The following is an 8,047-nucleotide window of genomic DNA, read 5'->3' on the forward strand; positions in this document are numbered from 1 at the left end:
CAAATTAAGATCAAGGCAACGAGAAGACATGTGGTTATTGGGTGAGTTGGCCCACTATTTTTGGCCTGAAATTACTAATTTTAAAAAAATATACTCTTTCTAATTTGTTATTCTCATCAAACAGGAGACCGTGGATATCCTTGCACCCCCTGGCTCATGACTCCTTACCATAATCCCAGGCCAGGACCACAGACGGCATTTAACTCCGCGCTTACTGCCACTAGGCAGCTGGTGGAGCGCACAATTGGGGTTCTTAAAGGGCGGTTTCGTGTGCTCCACCGCACTGGTGGCGACATCATGTATTCGCCGGAGATGGCAAGTAAACTAGTGGTCCTGTGCGCTATACTACACAACATCGCGGTAAGGAGTAGCGTAGAGCTTCCTCAGACAGAGGAATTGCCTGATGAGGAGCCAGGGGTTGTCCGACACTTCGGTGGGGGGAGTGTTACACGGAGGGGGAGCCAAGTCAGGGCAAGCATTGTTGCGGAATATTTCAGGTATAGTGTTTTAAGATTCTCTTTTTTAATCTAAATAAAACCACAGTATGCTTTTGTTTTTTGAATAATTTTGTCATTTTGTTTGCTATTGTAAGGCCATTGTGTAATTATTTTTCTCTGACGTCCTAGTGGATGCTGGGACTCCGTAAGGACCATGGGGAATAGCGGCTCCGCAGGAGACAGGGCACAAAATAAAAGCTTAAGGATCAGGTGGTGTGCACTGGCTCCTCCCCCTATGACCCTCCTCCAAGCCTCAGTTAGATTTTTGTGCCCGGCCGAGAAGGGTGCAATCTAGGTGGCTCTCCTGAGCTGCTTAGAATAAAAGTTTAGTTTAGGTTTTTTTATTTTCAGTGAGTCCTGCTGGCAACAGGCTCACTGCATCGTGGGACTAAGGGGAGAAGAAGCGGACTCACCTGCGTGCAGAGTGGATTGGGCTTCTTAGGCTACTGGACATTAGCTCCAGAGGGACGATCACAGGTACAGCCTGGATGGGTCACCGGAGCCGCGCCGCCGTCCCCCTTACAGAGCCAGAAGAGACGAAGAGGTCCGGTGAAATCGGCGGCAGAAGACATCCTGTCTTCAGACTAAGGTAGCGCACAGCACCGCAGCTGTGCGCCATTGCTCTCAGCACACTTCACACTCCGGTCACTGAGGGTGCAGGGCGCTGGGGGGGAACGCCCTGAGACGCAATATAACAGTATATACCTTAGGTGGCAAAAAGAATACATCACATATAGCTCCTGGGCTATATGGATGTATTTTAACCCCTGCCATTTTTACACAAAAAAGCGGGAGATAAGGACGTCGTGAAGGGGCGGAGCCTATCTCCTCAGCACACAAGCGCCATTTTCCCTCACAGCTCCGCTGGAAGGACGGCTCCCTGACTCTCCCCTGCAGTCCTGCTTCAGAATCAGGGTAAAAAAGAGAAGGGGGGGCATTTTTGGCAGCAAATAACGATAATAACAGCAGCTATAAGGGAATAACACTTATATAAGGTTATCCCTGTATATATATAGCGCTGGGTGTGTGCTGGCAGACTCTCCCTCTGTCTCTCCAAAGGGCTAAGTGGGGTCCTGTCCTCTATCAGAGCATTCCCGGTGTGTGTGCTGTGTGTCGGTACGCGTGTGTCGACATGTATGAGGAGGAAAATGATGTGGAGGCGGAGCAGTTGCCTGTGTTGGTGATGTCACCCCCTAGGGAGTCGACACCTGACTGGATGATTGTATTTAAACAATTAAGTGATAATGTCAGCAATTTGCAAAAAACTGTTGACGACATGAGACAGCCGGCAAATCAATTAGTGCCTGTCCAGGCGTCTCAGACACCGTCAGGGGCGCTAAAACGCCCGTTACCTCAGTGGGTCGACACAGACCCTGACACAGATACTGAGTCTAGTGTCGACGGTGATGAGACAAACGTAATGTCCAGTAGGGCCACACGTTACATGATCACGGCAATGAAAGAGGCATTGAACCTTTCTGACACTACAAGTACCACAAAGAAGGGTATTATGTGGGGTGTGAAAAAACTACCAATAGTTTTTCCTGAGTCAGAGGAAATAAATGAGGTGTGTGATAAAGCGTGGGTTTCCCCCGATAAAAAACAGCTAATTTCTAAAAAATTATTAGCATTATATCCCTTACCACCAGAGGTTAGGGCGCGTTGGGAAACACCCCCTAGGGTAGATAAGGCGCTCACACGTTTATCTAAACAAGTAGCGTTACCGTCTCCTGATACGGCCACCCTCAAAGAACCAGCTGATAGAAGGCTGGAAAATATCCTAAAAAGTATATACACACATACTGGTGTTATACTGCGACCAGCAATCGCCTCAGCCTGGATGTGCAGTGCTGGAGTCGCATGGTCGGATTCCCTGACTGAGAATATTGATACCCTGGATAGGGACAATATTTTGTTAACTATAGAACATTTAAAGGATGCATTGCTATATATGCGTGATGCACAGAGGGATATTTGCACCCTGGCATCAAGAGTAAGTGCTATGTCCATCTCTGCCAGAAGAGCGTTATGGACGCGACAGTGGTCAGGGGATGCGGATTCCAAACGGCACATGGAAGTATTGCCGTATAAAGGGGAGGAGTTATTTGGGGCTGGTCTATCGGACCTGGTGGCCACGGCAACGGCTGGGAAATCCACCTTTTTACCCCAGGTCACTTCACATCAGCAGAAAAAGACACCGTCTTTTCAAACTCAGTCCTTTCGTTCCCATAAGTACAAGCGAGCAAAAGGCCACTCCTTTCTGCCCCGGGGCAGAGGAAGAGGAAAAAGACTGCACCATGCAGCCGCTTCCCAGGAGCAGAAGCCCTCCCCTGCTTCTGCCAAGTCTTCAGCATGACGCTGGGGCTTTACAAGCAGACTCAGATATGGTGGGGGCCCGTCTCAAGAATTTCAACGCGCAGTGGGCTCACTCGCAAGTGGATCCCTGGATTATACAGGTAGTATCGCAGGGGTACAAACTGGAATTCGAGGCGTTTCCCCCTCGTCGGTTCCTGAAGTCTGCTTTACCAAAGTCTCCCTCCGACAGGGAGGCAGTTTTGGAAGCCATTCACAAGCTGTATTCCCAGCAGGTGATAATCAAGGTACCCCTCCTGCAACAGGGAAAGGGGTATTATTCCACGCTGTTTGTGGTACCGAAGCCGGACGGCTCGGTGAGACCAATTTTAAATCTGAAATCCTTGAACACTTACATAAAAAGGTTCAAATTCAAGATGGAGTCACTCAGAGCAGTGATAGCGAACCTGGAAGAAGGGGACTATATGGTGTCTCTGGACATCAAAGATGCTTATCTCCACGTCCCAATATACCCTTCTCACCAAGGGTACCTCAGGTTTGTAGTACAAAACTGTCATTATCAGTTTCAGACGCTGCCGTTTGGATTGTCCACGGCACCTCGGGTCTTTACCAAGGTAATGGCCGAAATGATGATTCTTCTACGAAGAAAAGGCATTTTAATTATCCCTTACTTGGACGATCTCCTGATAAGGGCAAGATCCAGGGAACAGTTAGAAGTCGGAGTAGCACTATCTCAGGTAGTGTTACGTCAGCACGGGTGGATTCTAAATATTCCAAAATCGCAGCTGATTCCAACGACACGTCTACTGTTCCTAGGAATGATTCTGGACACAGTCCAGAAGAAGGTGTTTCTCCCGGAGGAGAAGGCCAGGGAGTTATCCGAGCTAGTCAGGAACCTCCTAAAACCAGGCCAGGTCTCAGTGCATCAGTGCACGAGGGTCCTGGGAAAAATGGTGGCTTCTTACGAAGCGATTCCATTCGGAAGATTCCATGCAAGAACGTTTCAGTGGGATCTACTGGACAAATGGTCCGGATCGCATCTGCAGATGCATCAGCGGATAACCCTGTCGCCAAGGACAAGGGTGTCTCTCCTGTGGTGGCTGCAGAGTGCTCATCTACTAGAGGGCCGCAGATTTGGCATTCAGGATTGGATCCTGGTAACCACGGATGCCAGCCTGAGAGGCTGGGGAGCAGTCACACAGGGAAGGAATTTCCAGGGCTTGTGGTCAAGCATGGAAACGTCTCTTCATATAAACATTCTGGAACTAAGGGCCATTTACAATGCCCTAAGTCAAGCAAAACCTCTGCTTCAGGGTCAGGCGGTGTTGATCCAATCGGACAACATCACGTCAGTCGCCCACGTAAACAGACAGGGCGGCACGAGAAGCAGGAGGGCAATGGCAGAAGCTGCAAGGATTCTTCGCTGGGCGGAAAATCATGTGATAGCACTGTCAGCAGTGTTCATTCCGGGAGTGGACAACTGGGAAGCAGACTTCCTCAGCAGACACGACCTTCACCCGGGAGAGTGGGGACTTCACCCAGAAGTCTTCCACCTGATTGTAAACCGTTGGGAAAAACCAAAGGTGGACATGATGGCGTCACGTCTAAACAAAAAACTGGACAGATATTGCGCCAGGTCAAGGGACCCTCAGGCAATAGCAGTGGACGCTCTGGTAACGCCGTGGGTGTACCAGTCAGTGTATGTGTTCCCTCCTCTGCCTCTCATACCAAAAGTACTGAGAATCATAAGAAGGAGAGGAGTAAGAACTATACTCGTGGTTCCGGATTGGCCAAGAAGGACTTGGTACCCGGAACTTCAAGAGATGCTCACGGACGAACCGTGGCCTCTACCTCTAAGAAAGGACCTGCTACTGCAGGGGCCTTGTCTGTTCCAAGACTTACCGCGGCTGCGTTTGACGGCATGGCGGTTGAACGCCGGATCCTGAGGGAAAAAGGCATTCCAGAAGAAGTCATCCCTACTCTGGTCAAAGCCAGGAAGGACGTAACCGCAAAACATTATCACCGCATTTGGCGTAAATATGTTGCGTGGTGTGAGGCCAAGAAGGCCCCTACAGAGGAATTTCAACTGGGTCGTTTCCTTCATTTCCTGCAAACAGGACTGTCTATGGGCCTAAAATTAGGGTCCATTAAGGTTCAAATTTCGGCCCTGTCGATTTTCTTCCAGAAAGAACTGGCTTCAGTACCTGAAGTTCAGACATTTGTAAAAGGGGTGCTGCACATACAGCCTCCTTTTGTGCCTCCAGTGGCACCTTGGGATCTCAATGTTGTGTTGAGTTTTCTAAAGTCACATTGGTTTGAACCACTTTCCACTGTGGACTTAAAATATCTCACATGGAAGGTGTCGATGCTGTTAGCCTTGGCTTCAGCCAGGCGTGTGTCAGAATTGGCGGCTTTATCATATAAAAGCCCTTACTTAATTTTTCATTCTGACAGGGCGGAATTGAGGACTCGTCTTCAATTTCTACCTAAGGTGGTTTCTGCATTTCACATGAACCAACCTATTGTGGTACCTGCGGCTACCAGGGACTTAGAGGCCTCTAAGTTGCTTGACGTTGTCAGGGCCTTGAAAATATATGTTTCCAGGACGGCTGGAGTCAGAAAATCTGACTCGCTGTTTATCCTGTATGCACCCAACAAGCTGGGTGCTCCTGCTTCAAAGCAGACGATTGCTCGTTGGATTTGTAGTACAATTCAGCTTGCACATTCTGTGGCAGGATTGCCACAGCCAAAATCAGTAAAAGCCCATTCCACAAGGAAAGTGGGCTCATCTTGGGCGGCTGCCCGAGGGGTCTCGGCTTTACAACTTTGCCGAGCAGCTACTTGGTCAGGGGCAAACACGTTTGCTAAATTCTACAAATTTGATACCCTGGCTGAGGAGGACCTGGAGTTCTCTCATTCAGTGCTGCAGAGTCATCCGCACTCTCCCGCCCGTTTGGGAGCTTTGGTATAATCCCCATGGTCCTTACGGAGTCCCAGCATCCACTAGGACGTCAGAGAAAATAAGATTTTACTTACCGATAAATCTATTTCTCGTAGTCCGTAGTGGATGCTGGGCGCCCATCCCTAGTGCGGATTGTCTGCAATACTTGTATATAGTTATTGTTACAAAAATTTGGGTTATTATTGTTGTGAGCCATCTTTTCAGAGGCTCCTTTGCGTTTATCATACTGTTAACTGGGTTCAGATCACAAGTTGTACGGTGTGATTGGTGTGGCTGGTATGAGTCTTACCCGGGATTCAATATCCTTCCTTATTATGTACGCTCGTCCGGGCACAGTATCCTAACTGAGGCTTGGAGGAGGGTCATAGGGGGAGGAGCCAGTGCACACCACCTGATCCTTAAGCTTTTATTTTGTGCCCTGTCTCCTGCAGAGCCGCTATTCCCCATGGTCCTTACGGAGTCCCAGCATCCACTACGGACTACGAGAAATAGATTTATCGGTAAGTAAAATCTTATTTTTGGCGTTGGAATATGTAATATTTATTTGCCACTAAATCCGTTAACACGTTAAGCTTACAATGTGTTATTTGCAAAAACAATACTGTGATGTTGCTAAATAGTGTCCTTATTTGTTTTCTATCCTAAAATCCTGTTTATTTCACCAAACACACAAACAAATGAAACTTAATGTTGTCCACTTTGTGACTGTCCAGCTGAATGATCACACAAACTGTGGTGAGTACACAGATATGTATCTAAATTTACCCAAAACTGTGTGTGTGTCTGTGTCTGTTTGTTTTGTTTTATGTTTTAATTTTTTTTAAAATCCTTCTGCGAATGCGTATTTCCGCTCGTGCTAATTAACACTCTGCTCTTCCCAGCATTGCAAAGATCAATAAAGTTATTAGAAATTACAGCATAGATTTTGGACCAATCACATGCTAGCAGACACTATAAATATATGCCCAAATAAGGAAAACGCCATTGCCATGATGCGTGCGGCACCTTTCACCAGGCGTGAGCTCCGCGTCCTGGTTGCGGTGATGGACCGCCGCGTAGGCCGCGTTGGGCGCTTCATCCCAAATCGGGTTAAGCGCGAGGCCTACGCGGAGGTCCGCCGCCTGCTGCGTTCTCGCGCCCGCAGCAGGCGGACAATAATACAGTTGGAGAGGAGATGGAGTGATCTCCGCAGGAGGACTCCAGAGCTGTTGGCGGAGATCCGGCAGCAAATCCGCGCAATGCATGCACGCAGTAAGTTACATTACATAAGATTATTAGCATAAATTGTGCAAATTTATACTAAGTGGTAGGCTAATTGCAACACTGAGTGAACATTTTTTTACAATAGGACAGTGTGTGTGGTTAGGGCAAACAGTACTGACTGTAGCAAAATGTCACCAAACAAGTGCATGTTTTCCAGAAAAAATAACCAGGCAGGAAACTGTACCCAAAAACTTGATCAGTGCTGTCTATATAATAAGGTGGCTTGAATAGTGATCTGGTGATGTTGCCTAGACCAATCAATATGACTCAATGGAATAGATTAAGGAATGAGCGTCCAAATAATTGTTTGGACTCATTTAGTTTGCTGTGGGCAACATAAAGAGGTTTTTTAAATGTTGTTTTTTTTTTTTTTTTTATAAACTGTGTCTTTTACATGGAACAGAACAGTGAAATTTACAATTGTTTAGTATGTAATTTAACATGCAAATTAAATTTTAACACAAATATCATTATAGGACGACCACAACGGCAAGCAACACATGAGGCACCATCTCAGCCCCCTTCCCCTTCTCACTCCCCCTCCACTTCCCAGTCCCCCTCCCCTTCTCACTCCCCCTCCCCTTCCCAATCCCCCTCAGCTTCACAGTCCCCCTCAGCTTCCCAATCCCCCTCTGCTTCCCAGTCCCCCTCAGCTTCCCAGTCCCCCTCAGCTTCCCAATCCCCCTCTGCTTCCCAGTCCCCTTCAGCTTCCCAGTCCCCCTCAGCTTCCCAGGCCCACTCCACTTTCCACTCCCCCTCAGCTTCCCAGTCACCCTCAGCTTCCCAGGCCCACTCCACTTTCCACTCCCCTTCTCAGCCCACCTCTCCTTCTCTTTCTGTGACCCCTTCTCCTCCTTCCCATACCCCTTCTCCTTCTACTTCCAAATCACCTTCTCAGCCCCCCTCACCCTCTATTGGCCTAACATTCTCTCCGCCCCCCTCGCCCTCTCAATCAGACCCACCCTCTGAAATAACATCCCCAATCCCTCCTCCTTCCCCCATCCAGCCTCCT

General features: G+C 48.3%; 1 long non-coding RNA gene across 1 annotated transcript; it reads left to right on the forward strand.

The window, feature by feature from the left end:
- The first annotated feature begins 266 nt into the window (after positions 1-266).
- Positions 267-7,629, forward strand: LOC134911839 (uncharacterized). The gene is made up of 3 exons (XR_010176887.1): positions 267-497; positions 6,486-6,507; positions 7,512-7,629. It is a non-coding gene; the product is annotated as an uncharacterized LOC134911839 (long non-coding RNA).
- The last annotated feature ends 418 nt before the right edge of the window (positions 7,630-8,047 follow it).

Source organism: Pseudophryne corroboree, chromosome 4, assembly GCF_028390025.1.
Source record: "Pseudophryne corroboree isolate aPseCor3 chromosome 4, aPseCor3.hap2, whole genome shotgun sequence".
In the NCBI taxonomy this organism is placed as follows: domain Eukaryota; kingdom Metazoa; phylum Chordata; class Amphibia; order Anura; family Myobatrachidae; genus Pseudophryne; species Pseudophryne corroboree.